The sequence below is a fragment of the Hemicordylus capensis genome, chromosome 3, assembly GCF_027244095.1.
Source record: "Hemicordylus capensis ecotype Gifberg chromosome 3, rHemCap1.1.pri, whole genome shotgun sequence".
In the NCBI taxonomy this organism is placed as follows: domain Eukaryota; kingdom Metazoa; phylum Chordata; class Lepidosauria; order Squamata; family Cordylidae; genus Hemicordylus; species Hemicordylus capensis.
The window spans coordinates 38,076,898-38,094,647 of NC_069659.1; the positions used below are offsets into that span (position 1 = coordinate 38,076,898).

The 17,750-nt window shown below is 43.7% G+C and overlaps 1 long non-coding RNA gene across 1 annotated transcript; it reads left to right on the top strand.

The window, feature by feature from the left end:
* Positions 1-430: 430 nt before the first annotated feature.
* LOC128352374 (uncharacterized) lies at positions 431-7,293 on the top strand. The gene is made up of 3 exons (XR_008320363.1): positions 431-546; positions 3,933-3,969; positions 7,158-7,293. It is a non-coding gene; the product is annotated as an uncharacterized LOC128352374 (long non-coding RNA).
* The last annotated feature ends 10,457 nt before the right edge of the window (positions 7,294-17,750 follow it).

Genomic DNA, 17,750 nt, shown 5'->3' on the forward strand with positions numbered 1-17,750 from the left:
TGTTATATGCAGTGTGTGAAAATGCAGAAGGGTGCTCACTGGTTAAGTTCTCTCTGTTTCTCCATGCATGTATAATGGTGCAAATGACATGGTAGGAGCCAACAAAACAGCTGTGGAGCCACTGCCAGGAGTGGGGCTGTGGCTCAGTGGTAAAGCATCTGCTTAGCATGCAGAAGGTCCCGAGTTCAATTCCTGACCTCTTCAGGTAGAGCTGAGAAAAAACCCTGCCTGAAGCTCTGGGGAGACAATACGGAGCTAGATGGACCTGACTCAGTAAACGACAGCTTCCTGTGTTCCTAACCAATGCAACTGGCTTGATCACCATGGAGACCAGGCCACATCTACAATAAACAGCTTACTGAATAGAATTTTCGACTGGCCACAAGGGACTTGTGATGCTGAATGTTACTCCACATTCCTAGAGACAATAGGGGCATAACACCACATTGTTGTGGTGGCTGAACTGCTTGGAGAGTCCAGCGATCTGTGGCACTGCCCTATAGACTCTCTGCTGTAGGAGCAGTGGTCATCATAGGATGGGATAGGGTAAGATGCCTCCCCTCTTCTTGCCAAGTAGAGCTAAAACCATCCCATTCCCTGTCGCCAAAGGGCTCACAATCTAAATGAATCATAAGGTAGACACCAGCAACAGCTGTGCTTGGGTTGGACAGGGCCAGTTGCTCTCTTTCTGCCAAATACAAGAGAATTGCCATTTCAAAAGGTGCCTCTTAGCTAGAAGGGGTATTGCTACCAACAAGGAAAAAGGAATACAACCATTTATTAACAGTCTAGGATTAGCTTCCTGCATTGGAGGTGTCATATTTAGCTCCGCTGTTTGATCTGTGAGTAAAGGAAATGGCTGACATCCAGGCTCACATTTTGTGTGCTGAATAACATCCCATGCATGCACTGTGTGTGTGTGTGATCTCATCTTCCCTTCCCTCTGCAGCCTGCTCTGCCTCCCGAAAATATGTCTCTGAGGGCTGCAGGACTCTCTGGGACATATTTTCAGGAGGCAGAGAGGGCTGCAGAGGAATGCCTTTGTTCCATGTAGCAAAGGCATTGCTCCACACATCCCCCCAAGTAATGGGAGAGGAACTATCTATAGCCCATTGTGATCCTAGGGAGGCAATGGATGTCCTGAATCGGAGGCTAGAGGCCGTGATGGGTTGGATGTGGGCTAATAAACTGAGATTGAATCCGGACAAGATGGAAGTGCTGTTAGTCAGTAGGAGAGCCAATCAGGATGAGGGAATTCGGCCAGTTCTGGTTGGGGTTGCACTCTCTTTGAAAGAGCAGGTGTACAGCTTGGGGTATTGCTGGACCCAGCTCTGCTTTTGGAAGCTCAGGTGGAGGAGGTGGCCAGGGGTGCCTTTGCTCAGTTTGGGCTAGTGCACCAGCTGCATCCCTTTCTTGAGAATGAAGATCTGGTCACAGTTACCCATGCCTTAGTCACGTCATGGCTGGATTACTGTAACACGCGCTGTGTGGGGCACCTCTTGAAATATATTCTGAAACTGCAGCTAGTGCAAAATGTGGCAGCTTGGAGTTGTTGGACTTTACAACAACCCTGCAAGGTACACCAGTCCCCATATTGCTGCTGGAGCTGAGAGAAATTGACTTACCCAAGGCTACCTTAGTGAGTTCATGGCTACCTTAGTGAGTTCAAACCACAGAGTTCCTGGTTCATAACTCAGTCTCTTACCCAATATGCTACATCAGCTCTCACAGTGGTGACTTCTTTCACAGAACTGTTGTTCCAATGCTGAGATAATATCTGGGAAGCACTCTGAACACTGAAATATACATGATAAATGCAAAGTATTATATGAGGCAAAAGGACAATTCTACAAATGTGGGTAATAAAATACACCTCCCCACATCAACCTTGGTTCCACAGCACAGTGCTGTACTTTTATATACATCCTCCTTGAGACTACTACTAATGTAATGAGCTGGGAAGCAGGCAGGAAATTTGTGAGCTTATTAACAAGACAGAAAGAGAAACCAGAAACTGATTTCAGCACCAAATCCCTTTGTGACATCCTCCAATCCCAGCCTTAGTTTTTCCTTCTGAAAAATGAGGCAATAATGAGCACACATTTCACAGAAACCCATTCAAAAAAGACCATGTGGGAGCATATCCTGTGGTGTACACATAAAAATTTCATCTAGCCGATGAGATGCCTGAGTTCTGGGAGAGTTCTGGGTCCTGTAAAATGCCTGATGCAGTTGATGGATTTAAGCTGTGCATTAGGGACCATAGTAAGTTATTAGAGACTCCCTTCCCACATGCATGCCAAGAAGCCGACTCTTGATGGAATGTTGCTCTCACACAAGGCTCTTTGTAACTATGTGAGAAGGTTAGAATTTGTTTGCAATGGTCCTAAAGGTCTGTGGGAGCAGCCAGCTCCCACAGGTATGTTGGGCTATTGAGAGTTTTCAGTGCAATAAACAGTACCTCAGTCGTGCTTGGTCACCTTAAGTGGCACAGTGGGGAAATGCTTGACTAACAAGGAGAAGGTTGCCAGTTCAAATCTCCGCTGGTATGTTTCCTAGACTATGGGAAAGACCTATATCGAGCAGCAGTGATATAGGAAGATGCTGAAAGGCATCATCTCCTACTGCGTGGGAGATTTTCAAATTTTTATTTATTTTTATTTTTTACATTTTATATCCCGCTCTTCCTCCAAGGAGCCCAGAGTGGTGTACTATATACTTAAGTTTCTCCTCACAACAACCCTGTGAGGTAGGTTAGGCTGAGAGAGAAGTGAAACCCCTCCTGTATTCTACCAAAGACAACCACAGGCTCGGTGGTCGCCAGGAGTCAAAATTGACTTGATGGCACACTTTACTTTTACTTTACCAGTCGTGTCTAGAAGCAAATTGGCAGTCGGTACAGCTGAAGAAAAATGAAGAAATGTCCTGTCTGCATCCAGCAGCGTTCTGCATGAATGGTTTCCAAAGACAGCCTCATGTAGCATAAGCAGTCCACAAATGTAGCAGAGTATAGGTTGCTTCTTCCACACTGGGGGCCTTTAGTGCTGCTCAGTCCTTGCTTTGCTGCAAATAGCTGAACATTTTAAAAGGGAATTAAAGTGGAGATATCTATATAATGCTTAACGTAGCACTGGCTGACATCCTGCGCAGTGTCCCGTGGGTATTATCAGCACCATGGGAGATGGTGCACGCAGGGCTGGCCAGTCAGTTAGGCAGACCTAGGCGGCTTTAGGGCACCAACCCTTGTGGGTTGCCGCAGCTCTCTGTGCAAGTCATGTGGCTAGGGCAGAATCTAATTCCTGCAAACCTCTAATTTTTAATAGCGGTTTCTGTATTTCATAGTAAGCTGTCCCGAGCAGCAGTGTGCTGGAGGGGCGTGATAGAAATACTTTAATTAATAAATAAACTTCCAAGCATCACCATCTCAGGCTTTTTCCGATTCAAAATATTGTGGCTTGAGTTCTGGGAGAGTCTGGTATCCCCCCAGTATAATGGTTTCTTTGAGGGAAGATGCCTTCATCTCCTCTAACAATTAAGTGTATACAATCAGTAGACTGAAGTAGTAAAATTGGACTTAGACAGGTCCATTTGCAGCTGCAAGTACAGAGCTGCAGGTTTGAATGTTTCCTCAGCAAAACAAAACAAAACAAAACTTCCCTGCAAACAGAACTAGGCAGAGCCCATCGCCCCAACATACTAGTTGTGAAAGTTTGGGGATTCCTCCCCACCCAATGAATGAGCATCTAACATACAAAGTATCAACAGCCAGCTGAATTGTACCATTCCAGATAAAGCTTTTCCACCTGATACTGATGATTTTATGAACAGGTATACAGCAATTCAAAACTGAGAGTATATTATAAAGTGAGAACATTTTAAAAAAAATAATGAACAGTACATTTATCATATTTCCATGCATATATCCCATACAGTTTTTTGCATCTGGAGAAAGGAGGCGCAGGAATCTAAGTGGGTGCTGAGTATGCAATTTATTTATTTTTTTTACATCAAATGCCACTGCTGCCACAGTAGTTACCCCCCTGCCTGGCTGCACAACCCCTTGAATCCAGTATATTACATTCAAGATGGAGGAAGTCCCAGAAGCAAAAGCAAAGCAGAATGCAGTGTGGAGAGCCTTCCACCTCCCCTGGGAATTCTCCACACAGCAGGCTTTACCACAGGTTTTCTGCAAGGCTTTACTGCAAACTCAATGTTATCCCACAAATACGATGCAAAAAGTGGATTCTTTTACCCTGGATATAAATTGGGCTGCACTTCAATGTGCACTGAAAATCCCAAATTGTGTGTGAACTGCTCTCCGATAACTCTCAGGGACATTGGGGTAAATCTGCCCGATATGTAAATGCACCGCCTTCATTCCTGAGGAGATGCGAGTTAAAGGGCTTTAAAAGCCCTGTGTGAAAAACTTCCTGGTATTCCCTATGCTGCATCCTCGAGACATTTATTGGCCTTGAGCATGGTGGCAAGTTCCATTGGGAAGGCAAATGAGATGGCTCCTCAGCATATAACAAGGCATGTAGGTGCAATGGAGCAGTTCAGAATCTGAACCTATGGCTTAATTGGGCCCCCTGGTATAGATTTTCTTTCTTTTTTAAAGAGGCTATGTCAGTTGTAGAGCACCTGAATTATTCTAGCACAAGTTCCCAGGCAAGTGTCCATTCATGGAAATAGACAGATAAATAGATAAGTGGGAGGTAGGGAGGGAGAAGAAGAAGAGAAGAGAAGAAAAGAAAAGGACAAGAGAGAGGGAGAAAAAGAAAAGAATGACAAGTGAGAGGGAGGGAGAGGAATGGAAGAGAAGAGAAGAAGAGAGAAGAGAAGGGAGAAAGAAAGACAGAAGTAATAAAAGTGAAGTGAAAGGAGAACGGGGAGGGGGAAGAAAGACAAGTGGAAGGGAGGAGAAAATGAAAGAATTTGCATGTCTGAGGATTGAGAATCCTTGAAAAAAGTAGTGGAGGTTCTACCCAACCGTGGTTCCGATTCCTCCCCCAAACCTCTGAATGAACCACTGATTTGAAGTAAGGTACATTTCAGTTTCTGGACACAAACTGAGGGTCCAGAGGCTCCAATGTGACATCCGGTCTGTGCAAGCTGCACAAACTGGAGTTAAGGGTAGGAAGCCCCTCCCTCTCTGCAACACAATTGGCTGACGTGGCTTTCCTTCCTACACTGGAGGAAGCCTGTGCAGCCAGTTCCACCCCCTTTGCAGCCTCCCAGGCTGCATATTATTATGGTCTCAGAGTGCACCAGGGGACTGGAGGCAAACTGCGGGTCCATTGAACACACAGTTAAATGTTACATCCAAATGCGTGTTCTCTCTCTCTCCCCACCCACCCACGCACTCTCTCTCTCTTTCTCTCTCTCTCTCTCTCTCACACACACCCCTACCTGGACTTTGGCCCTTTTAGGATCTGCTAGAAGGAAGAGTGCTTGTCTGTCTTTGGTTCCTTCAGCTGAAGTATTGAGCTTTCTTTCCTTCCTTGTCCTATCCCCTTCCAGTCTCAGAATGGCTGCCTGCTTGACGAACTCAGGTAGAAAGAGCCGAAGATAGCTGAGTGTGCTCCACTCTAGAGCTTGCTTAAAGGGCCAGCACACCAGTTCCTCAACTGGCTGGAACACTATGGGGGAGAGGAGGGGGATTCCTGATGGCACTGCTGGGCCACTGCCACCGCACATGAAGGAAGAGGGTGGGGGGCTCTGGACCTCCGCCCAAAGTTCTGTTCAAAAAGGAGCCACTGTGTGAGCGGCTGGCTGGCAAGAGTGGGAGCCACCAAAAAAATAAGTCCTTAGTCTCTTCAAAAGGTCTGGTTCCAGCCCTGGGGGGGTGACCCCCATTCAGCCCTGACTCCACAGACTGCCCAATGGTAGTTTCATCCCTGGTTTGGAAGTTTTCCTAAAAGCAGATGGTTTAAAAGAATCTTATACGATACTGGGCGATATGTTGCTCTGATATTCTAGTTATACCATAAATAGTATTAACGTTTTTCTGTATTTGTTTAGTATAACTGCTGATAACTACCTTTGTACATAGTTTGGAAATTACAACTGGTACAGAATGTGGCAGCCGGGTTAGTCTCTGGGATAACATGAAGGGACCATGTAATACTGGTTCTGAAAGAATTGTACTGGCTGCTGTTATGTTTCTGAGAGAAATACAAAGTGGTGGTCATTACCTATAAAGCCCTGCATAGCTTAGGTCCAGGGTATTTAAGAGACCGCCTTCTTGGTCATGAACCCTGCTGCCTACTAAGATCCTCTGGGGAGGTCTGGTTACGGTTGCCATCGGCTTGTCTGGGGGTGACTCGGGGCTGGGCCTTCTCTGTGACTGACCCAGGGCTCTGGAATGCACTCCCTGTCAAAATAAGAGCATCTCCATCTCTGATTGCTTTTAAAAAGACTTTTAAGTCACATCTGTTTTCTCACAATTAATTTTAAACTGTTTGTTTTTATCCTGTGAAATTATTTTGTTTCTTTCTGTGAATTGTTTTCATTGTTTTTATTCTGTGAAAGTGTTAATTGTTTTCTGTTTTTAGAATTTAGATTGTGCACACCGCCTAGAGATGTATATAAGGTGGTAAATATGGTAGACTGAAAGATTGACAGATTGATAGATAATTAGTAGTTACCCTACAGCTATTAATATTGCTTGAAATAAGACCAGGGACTTCATTTAAATGTTACCAAAAATTGGTATGTAAATATATCACAATTCATTTCATATTCACAATGTCTCAGATTATTTTTTCAATTTCATTACATGAATTTTATGTGTCCAGATCATGTTTACTGGGTGTCCACTAGCTAGGACTGGGTGTCCATTTGGACACACAGCTATTAGTTTTAAAAGACCCTGGTATATACTCTGTGGGTTTTACACAGGTGTGGCACATGCAGGTCCCCCCCCCCCCCGCTGCCCCAAGTGATTTCCTGCAGGGAATACTTGGGTGCAAGTCATACTTGGGTGCAGGGTATATGCGCAAAAAATGTGGTACTATTTTTAAAAATGATTGTGTGGAAAGGCCCATAGGAATTCCATGTTCAGTGTGATTTCATTGTTTGAGGTAAAAAGACTCCACTTTTGTTTACATCATTGAAATGTCCCCATAACCCACAGGACATTTCCTTACCATTTCTAGGAACGTACAACCACAAATCTGAAATGTACGTGGTCCTCAGACAGACAGCATGCACCAGCTACTTCAGCCGAAGAGAAAGCAGTGTTCCACAGGAGGGCCTTCAACTCTTTGCCTCAGCCCTATATCCTTAACCAAAGCTGTCACAAAATTAATTATCACAATTGATTGAAAGAACAAAAACCGCATCTGTTTAAACTTTCATTCTTGGAACTCTCTGTTGGAGAGTTTCCACGTTCTTTGAAATGCAGCACTAGAGTATTAAGCAGCTGCATTCATTCAGAGCAGCCAGAAATATAGGCATCTTTTTTTTTTTTTTGCATAATTTCCGCTACTTGGTTTAGCTTTATTTTTCTAATGATATGCTGACTGTGTGTGTGTGTCTCAGCTTCACTTTGGTCATAGATTGGAAAATCCCTAAACTGCATATCATTGCTTTGTTTCTTGTTAGAATGGGATGAAAATTGTGTGGTAGACCCTTGTGAGGCCATTATACCAATCAAATTTCAGGCAGATAGGTTGGGGGATTTGTGTGGATACACATTTCAAAATTTTGAGTTTTGACTTCTTGCCATTTAAATAGTTGCATTTACAACAGTCAGGATGGGAACAGGACCCCAACCTAACAGTATCTGATTAGATCAGGGCTGCACAACTTCAGTCCCAAGACAACTGGTGAGGGTGGCGCCAGGGCGGAGGCAAGAGGTAACTTTAAAAGACATTACGGTTCATACCACTGGCAATTGGAAGCTGCTCGTAGCAGTGGCACCCCACCCGGCATCCTGCACAGTGGCTGCCCCACCTATGACACTCATCTGGCCTCTGAGCATGCATGGCGCAGTATGTGCAGTAATGACTTTTAGAGGTACTTCTTGGTGCCTGGCCCTCCTGGTGCCACCCTCACCAGCCACCTCTGCTTCAGCCCTCCAATTGTTGCTGGACTATAAATTCCGTCATGGCTTACTACTGACTAATGTGGCTGGGGCTGATGGGAGTTTCAATCCAACAACAGCTTGAAGGCCAAAGTCATGTAGCCCTGGAATACATGCACAGTCCTACACCAAACGTATGGTATTCCTCCACTTCTTGGGAGGACTTCCCATTAGCAGCAATCAGACATACATCTGAGTAAACTTGAATGGGAACAGACTTATTTTCAAACATAAAAACAGGAGAAGATTGTAATAGTGATAATACTGGCCTTGAGGGTTGTTGTTTTTTTAACTACAATGACTGGAAGTAAAGTGGCAAAGCTGCACTCAGGTGTGTGTGTGTGTGTGTGTGTGTGTGTGTGTGTGTGTGTGTGTAAATTTGTCAGGCTAGCCAGATGAAGCGTAACAGAGACAGAAGCAGAACAGCAAAAGTCTAACAGGAATAAATTCTCCAAACCAGGTCCAGTCCGAGTCAATCCAATCAATCCAACAGAGTCCAAAGCAAAATCCATGGGCAAGGTCAACACAGTCCAGGGTCCAAACACGGTCAAGGTAACACACTAACACAGCCAATTAGCTCACAGGAAATTGATGTTGCTATCAGCAGGGTAGCTATGTTACAGGCATCTTAAGTAGGCTGACCCCCGGTGCTGTTAATTAAGAGTTGCTGCGTCAGCAGCTTTGCCTGTTGTTCTACGCAGGTGGCTCCTTAACTCTTGCTGTCTCTTGGACTGGCGCCTCTCCACAGCTTAGACCGGTTGTGCCTCCTCCACAAGAGCTGCCTCACCTGGCTCTAACTCATCTTCAACTCCCTGTGCATTGGACTCACTCTCCTTTGCAATTTCTGGTCCTTGCCCACCTTCCTCTGCTGTCAGCTCTATCTCCACCTCCAACTCCTCCTCGGAGTCTTCCAGCATGCCCATGACAGTGTGTGTGTGTGTGTGTGTGTGCGTGTGTGTGTGTGCGTGTCTTTGGGAGCCAACCCTCTGATAAATCACCACATATACAGAAAACCACTCCTTTTCAAACCCAGGCAGGTTGCACTATGGTGCATCTACACTTTTCCTTATCATGCAAGCATATTCTTGCATGGTATGTTAAATAATAAATAATCAAGTTGGAATAACTGAGCAACAAAAGTAACTGTGTTTTAAAGGATAAGTACAAAATTCACATATGATGCAGGCATTGTCATCTGGATGCTGCACAACTGCCCCCCTCTAACATGCAACCTCTGCTTCCCCTTCTGGTTCTGGTTCACTGGTTAGCTCCAGACTTATGGGGATTTCTTCTTCTCTTGGTCCCTTTCCCATCTGGATCTCTGGTCCAGTTTCTAGCACTTCACTTGTGATTGGCCTTTGTCTTTCACTGAAGTATACTACATTGCAGACTCTCACTGTTTTAGTGGCCACATCAAGGATTCTGTATCCTTTCCCACCTAGTGTACATCCAGAGTGCTTCATTTTGTCAGTCCTAAATTTCCTGGCCTTCAGTTTCATCCCTTTGCAACACTGGCTTTCTTGTTGATGCAATCAATCTCATAGAAGCCACTTTCCTTTAAAGAACCTCTCATTAATAATGCCTGTCTGTCTCTGATGTAACAGTAATCACCTTTGAACTCTACACGATAGCCTCTGTGCATGGCACATTTGACTGAAATTAAACTGTTCAAGTACAGGGACATAAAGAGTTTCTTCCATTCTCAAAGTTATTCTCCTTTCCTTTGGCAACTTGCATCTGATTTTTGCTTTCCCTCTGGCCTCTGCAATGATCTTTCTGCTGTCTGCCAGGCTTATTGGGATTTTATAATTCCAGCCCAACTCACTAAACAGTTCCTTGTTTTTAATCAGATTTTTAGGCACTATTTACACTTTTGTAATCACTCAGTCACTTGTGCAATTACCTTCAATATCACTTTTAGAATGTTCAAGAGTTTCAAAAATGTCTGAGTTTCTGCCATGCCCCTTTTCTGCTCTTTTCTTTGAATCTCTTTTAGCTCTGTGTTCACACGGTGGAGTTATTTGAGCTCTGGGTAGTGAGTCATCCCTCTTCGAATTTCTTTCTGCAGGGTGACTGTGTCTGGGGCCTTTATTCTGAGGACCATTCACCTGCAAATGGCCTGGCTTCCTGCACAGCCAACAAACTGTGGTTTGATTTGAAATGCTGTAACCTGACCCTTTTGGTCAGAGGCTTCAGTAGAGACTTCAGTTTTACATTTTCTTGTGTACATGTCTTTGCAAAGTTTAGGATTTGATTAACATGCTCAGTTAAATTCTGTCCTTCTCTGAGTTTCATATTACACAGTCTGACAACCAGATCAACGCTAGTATTAGTTGTATTTCTGGCATTCAGGCATTTTGAAGTCTCCCAAGCTTCCTTAGCTATCCTGGGCTGTCTCAAATGCACAAGTGGGTCACTCACATGCAAGTAGATGAGTTCACAGACTTTTCTGTTTTTAGTATCCCATGTTGCTTTTTCTGCAGTTGCTTTAGGTTTGTCCTCTTCAAGGACTCTTTCCATTTTCTGAGCCATGAGGAAAGGCTCCATCCTAAATGATCACATTTAATAATTAAATCCATCCAGTCTCAGGATTGCTAGCTGCCCTGGAACTGCAATCTCCATGGTGAAAAAGATTCCTGGCTTTTCCTCTGTAACTCTTTTCAAATCAAGCAGGCTTTCCACTTACTTACTGTGACTTTTTGTCTGCTTTCTCTGGGCTTTGTTGGCCTTTGGGTGCTCTTATCTAGAAAAACTCTGTAACCCTGTTAGAGAGCTTGGGTGGTGGTGGGGAGAAGAGATTTCTTTATCTACCCCAGCTACAGCAGAAGTGCACAGGTAAGGAGAGCACCACTATATCATATTGTCTGGACACATGGAGTTAAAGTTCCAAATAAAGTAATTTATTTAGGAAATCTATCAGGGAGATAGATAAGCCTACATGCCTGGCTGCTGGCTAAATACAGGGAGAGAGTAAGAGAGAAGACAGAAATCTCTCTTTCTAGATAAGAGAATTAAAACTTCAGGTGATCAGTCTAACAAAAGAGAATCAGAGTAGAGAAAGCATGGTCAGAGAGGGAATGCTCTTACTGGCTGTCTCTACCCCAAATGCCCTTATTGGTCAATAGGTGCTAAGAGTCGATGCCATCAGGGGCTTCATCTCCAACCAGAGACACCTTTTAAAGTGGTGATTCTCTTCTGTTTAGCAAAGTGAGAGCAACTGCCCCATCCAGCCTCAGCACAGCATCCTCCCAGTGGTTGTTGCTTATGTCTCCCTTTTGTTTCTTTTTAGATTCTGAGCCCTTTGGGGACAGGGATCGCCTGGCGAAGTCCAGTTTTTAATTTTCTTTGCTCTTTCACTTATTAATTCTGGTGTTATTATTAGATCTTGCATTTGTTGGTTACATTTTTTGACCTCTTTCATCCAGCCTGCTTTTTTATTATAATCTATTGGATTGTCCTATAATTTCCCCCAGAATTGCACTGTTTCTTCTTTATTTGGTGTTTCTATGTTTCTTGCAGTTTCTCCTTCTATGCTTTGGTAGAAACGTCTCTGATTCAACTGGAATTGGAGATTCTGCCTGTGATGTGTAGTTCTGGCTTCGTATCTGCTAATCTTCTTTGACACTGCTGTTATTTGCTGCTTTATTATTTCCAGGACTTCTCTAATTTTCCTTGAATCTAGGTGGTATTTTTGGATCAGATGCTGTTTGGTGTTTTCATTCTTCAGCTTCTTGTCTTTCATATCTTTCAGTTTACTAGCATCTGATCTAAGCCTGGAGATTTTATTTTCTAATCTAATCTTCCATTTAGGTGATGTACTGCTTTCTTTTTTGACAGGTCCACTGATCTTATATCCGAGCTCTTGTGTTGTTATTGTTGCTGCACTGTACATTATTTGGTTTGTTTCTTGCAAATTATTGGTTGTTATTTCTGCAAGTGCAGCATTGTCATCTTTTAATGCCTGAGCAAGTTGTTTTTTGGCAACTGTTTTTAGAGCTGGAAGTCGAACCCTGGTGGTTGTTTGGTTCATGTGCTCAGTTATTTTTTTTGCTTTAGTTATTGTTGCTTTTCTGTTAAACGACATTTGGGTTTTTGAGGTGAAGGCAAAGGGGAGGTTGCCTGGTTTTGATTTGGAAACAGTTCAGCAACAGTGGCATCCTCTATTTCCAACACCTCCTCCACCTGTGCCTGAGCAAGTTCTTCAATTGGTAGTAATTCTTCTTCCATATCTTGAACCTGTGTTGCTCTTTGCAGTTCTTCCAGCTCAACTCCTGTGAATACTTGATTTCTTATTATGTATCTTCTCTGGTCTGCTAGCCTTTGTTCTGTTATTGCTGTATCTGGATGCTTCTCTTTCCAAATTTGGTACATTCTTTTTAAATAACCTCTTCTAGTTGGACTAGACTTGTAATAGCAGATCATTATTTCCTTGTTGGCATTTTTCGTATATTTTTTTCAGTTAAGCGACGTTTCTTCCAGTAACCTTGCAGTCTCCAGTCCTGGTTGCTCAACTGAAGATCGTGAGTCCTGTTGCCCTCTTGCCACCAGATGTCCAGGGACTCCAGCTCTGGGCGCGGTCCTTGTTGACCCAGGCGACGACCGATCCGGTATAGATTTATTAAAGTTACGTCTCACCATATTGTTGATGGGAGAGGCACTCTTTGTCTGGCTCCTCTGGTGAGACCTGTCCAGTATGGTTGGACCTCTGGCATAGCTCTCACCTTCCTCAGAGCACGCAAGCTCCACAACCATGCCAAGGTAGTGCCTCATATTATTATTTTTATTATTATTATTTACATTTTATATCCCGCTCTTCCTCCAAGGAGCCCAAAGCGGTGTTCTACATACTTAAGTTTCTCCTCATGACAATCCTGTGAAGTAGGTTAGTCTGAGAGAGAAGTGACTGGCCCAGAGTCAGCCAGCAAGTATTGCTGGTCAGGAGAGGAGAGCTGGTCTTGTGGTAGCAAGCATGACTTGTCTCCATAGCTAAGCAGGGTCTGCCCTGGTTGCATATGAATGGGAGACTTGATGTGTGAGCACTGCAAGATATTCCCCTCAGGGGATGAAGCCCCTCTTGGAAGAGCAGAAGGTTTCAAGTTCTCTCCCTGGCTTCTCCAAGATAGGGCTGAGAGAGCCTGAAACCTTGGAGAAGCCGCTGCCAGTCTGTGAAGACAATACTGAGCTAGATAGACCAATGCTTTGACTCAGTATATGGCAGTTTCCTATGTTCCTATGGCTGAATGGGGATTTGAACTCGGGTCTCCCCGGTCCTAGCCCAGCACTCTAACAGATTTATTATGGCATTAGCTTTCATGGGTTAGTATCCAAATTCATTAGATGCATGAAGCATTTTTCCTCAGTTGGTGTGTAATGTACACACACACTAGGAGTGTACAAAACAAAAATCACAGTATGGCTTGAATTAGAATTGAATTAGAGCCAAACTAATACTTGTAAAGGGGAATCTGGTGAGGATTCCCCTTTACAAGGTTGGGGGTGGGAGGCACTGCTTTGCAGTGGTTCCACTATTACCTCTCGGGCAGATTCCAGATGGTGTCTTTCGGGGACAGTTCTTAAAAAACTGAACTTCGGTATGGTGTCCCTCAGGGCTCCGTATTGTCTCAGATGTTGTTTAACATCTACATGAAATTACTGGGAGAGATCATCAGGAGATTTGGTGCAGGGTGTTATCAGTGTGCTCGTGACACCCAAATCTTTTTCTCCATGTCAGCATCATCAGGAGAAGGCATGACCTTCCTAAATGCCTGCCTGGAGGCAGTGATGGGCTGGATGAGAGATAACAAGCTACTTATTTATGGTGCAGGGCTGGAACTCAGGAGATGAGTTTGGTCTGCCAGTTTGGGAAGGGGTCACACTTCCCCAGAAGGAACAGGTACACAGTCTGTGGGTGCTTCTGAACACAAACCTCTCCCTGGTGTCCCAGGTTGAGGCAGTAGCCAGAGGTGTCTTTTATCAGCTTTGGCTGATGTGTCCATTTCTTGAGACCTCAGAACAGTAGTACATCTGACCTCAGAACAATAGTACACGACTTGACTACTTCAATGCTCTCTATGTAGGACCACCTTTGAACGTAGGAAACTGCAGTTGGTCCAGAATGTAGCAGCCAGCTTGGTCTCTGGGTCATCTTGGAGAGACCATATCTCTCCTATCTTAAAACATCTACACTGGTTGCAGATAGGTTTCTGGTAAAAATACAAGGTTTGGGTTATAGCCTATAAAGCCCTAAACAGCTTGGGCTCTGGGTATTTAAGAGAACGCCTTCTTCACTATGAACCACACCGCCCATCGAGATCATCAGGAGAGGTTTGTCTGCTGTTGCCACCAGCTCGTCTGGTGGCTACTCAGGGACGGGTCTCTCCATTGCTGCCCCTAGGCTTTGGAACACACTCCCTGCTGAAATAAGAGCCTCCCCATCTCTTACAACTTTCTAAAAGCCAGTCAAGACACATTTGTTCACCCAGGCTTTTAATTAGATAGTTTTAATTGTGTTTTTAATAGTTTTAATGTTTTAAATTTTAAATTGCTTTATTTGTTTTTTTAAATTGTTTTGTTGTAAACAGCCCAGAGACTTGTATTTTGGGCAGTATACAAATGTGTTAAATAAAACAAACAAACAAATAAACAAACATATGAACAAATAAATAAATAAAACAAGTAAAGGGGTGGGCGTCCAGGAAATGTTAAGGAGCACCCAGGCGGCCAGGCAGTGAGACAGGTAGAAAGGTCTTTATCCAGCTTCATAGTGGCTGCATGGTTCTGACCTCCATGGATGCACAGAGGCTATTTGCACAGTGTCCACACATACATAGCAATAGCACTTACATTTATATACCGCTCTATAGCTGGAAGCTCTCTAAGCGGTTTACAATGATTTAGCATATTGCCCCCCAACATTCTGGGTACTCATATTACCAACCTCGGAAGGATGGAAGGCTGAGTCAACCTTGAGCCCCTGGTCAGGATCGAACTTGTAACCTTCTGGTTACAGGGCAGCAGTTTTACCACTGCGCCACCAGGGGCCATCCATCCATCCATAGATGCCATTTTCATGGCCACACAAATTTTGGCATCTGCAGAGGCCAGAACTGCGCCACTGCTGCAAGGTTGATTTCCTAAACAACACACTTAGGGCTGTGCCAGGGCAGGGGGGGAGTGCCGGCACCAGCAGCCATGCCAGCGGGGTAAAAACCTTTCTATCTCTCTTGTTGCCCACACCCGTCCACCTGAACTGGGTTTGGTCTGGTTCGATCATGGATCAAACTGCCCCTAGTTTAATTCAAGGTCGAGCTGCCTAACTGACCCAGTTCAAGGTGAACTGGTTCAGTAGAAAACAACAGAATGGGGAAATATGGCTATGCAATGCATGAAGTAAGGTCTGTGACAAACATATTCTCAAATCTCCTACACTAAAGTTTTGATAATATGAGTGTTGATGTGAATTTAATAGATTAAAATTAATTAGTTAAAAGTCAGTTTACTAATCAGCTAAAAAAATGTAGGTGGTTAATAGCACAAATTGAATAGCTTGAATTGAAAACCCAAGTAGGGTTTTTTTTTAAGGGAAAACACTCACATTGGAGCTGGCAGGAAACTAGTATTATGCTCATGGGACTTTCCTACAGAATTGGCATGGCTTTAAACGTTAAAGTCTCCTAGTTTTTAATTTGTATCTTTGCAAGTTGCCATATAAACAAAGCATGTAGATCCATTTTGTTTACTTCCCCCAACATAATTCATTTAAGCAAGTAAACAGAATTTTTGAAAATGCCACAAGTCAAGTGTGTTCAGTTTTTTGTTTTCTTCTTCTGAGGAGTAATTTTGCATGCCCTTTACAGAACTATTTATGAAAATGGTTGGGGTGGGGGAGTCCATTTTATTCCTCGGTGATAAATATAGATAGTGTTTATGTTTAAATTTGCCAAATGTGGTAATGACTAGGAAGATATATTTTAATGGTTTTTCTATTTTGTCCCGAGTTCATTAAAACTGCTGGAACCCTGCTTTCATCAGAGGAAAGTTCACTTGTGTAGCTCAGTGCAAAATAATTTACTGTGCTGTGCTATTCTGTCTGAGCCCACTTAAAGCACTTGTGCTGAATACAGCAGATTAAAGCCTGCAGAGATCATTGAACAAACTATTAATTTTCATATCCAGCCTCAAATTGCTCTCAGTACCCCTTCTCCTTTCAGAGCATTAGCTGAAAATAATGGTTTAACAGCTTGGGATTTGACCGGGACTGTTCATAATCCTCCACAGCAGTTTAACTGGACCAGGTCAAATGCTAGCTGACATATCAGCTTAATTTTAAAAATTCCAGATATATCTCTTGAACTCAACAGAGTTGCCCTTAGAATACACCAATGTTCCTGAAGGAATATTTTGGTGACGAATACTGTGATCAGGTTGCTAGTAATAATGATTAAAAAATAACTTAATATATTTATATCAATGAATTTATACAAATAATTACATTCGTTTATTTAATGTATTGATGGACATACTGAGCAAGAATTCACCAGTGCAGAAGTTCTTAATTAACTGCACCAGTGCAGCAGGGAAGCAGCAGTTTTCGATACCCTCCCCTTTCCCAAGAAGCCTCTGTGCCCCCCTGAAAATATGTCCCTGAGGGATGCATACCTTTGGGGACATATTTTCAGGTGACAAAGAGGGCTTCCTGGAGAAAGGGAGGGTGTCAAAACTGCTGCTTCCCCAGTGCAGTGGTGCAGTTAGTTGGGAAGTTCTGTTAGGCTGTTCTCTCACTGCACTGGTGAATTCTTGCTCAGTATGACAGCCAATATATTTATTTATAAAATAATGTACACCATAAAAGGAAAGGAGTGAAATTATGAGGCAAGAGTCACTTGCTAGGTAGGGCAGCCTGTTCAATTATTCACTAATCAACCAGCAGGATCCACAGGAAGAAATAAAACAGGCAGAACTTGCAAATAGGAAGTGTTTAATTTAAAAGGTACAGGAGTGCTGAAAAGCTTTGATAGCACTTTGCCTGTCCACACTGGACAGGTTTGTGTTGCAACTGTATGTTATGGAGGAGGAGGTGGGGCGGGGGACAAACCCAGTATGAAAATACCTGGGAAGACAACAGAGAAAACACTGGTCTGCAGCAATGCGATGATGACATTATCTGGGTGCTCTGCAAAAACTGAGGGAACCAAGGATGGCAAGTCCAGAGAAAGAGCTATTGTGGTAATGACTAGTTCCATAGTGTGGAAGTCATAGTTCATACAGCTGAGGGGAAGTTATATCCATGACTGATACCAGGAAGTAGGTAAGGGACGTACCAGGGCCAGCCCTAGGGTGCAAAGCACCCTGGGCTTGCCAATCCCAAAGGCTTGCTCTGGGAGATGCATAGATAGTGGAGATGCAGAGGTATAGGTGCTAAGCAAGCAGAAAACAGTCTCGTAGGAACTTCAGAGGGAAATCCATAATTACTTGCACCAGCAACAAACTATTCAAACAGAGGAAGTGCACATACAGTCTGGGATTGCAAATACGTTGCCCAGTCACTGGTAGACACAATATATGGTTGGCAGGCTGCACTGAAAGTGTTGCATCACAAGCTGTGCAGGTCTATTTTAATAGAAGCCAATGACTTGGGAAGTAATACACCATTGCTTGCTTCCCA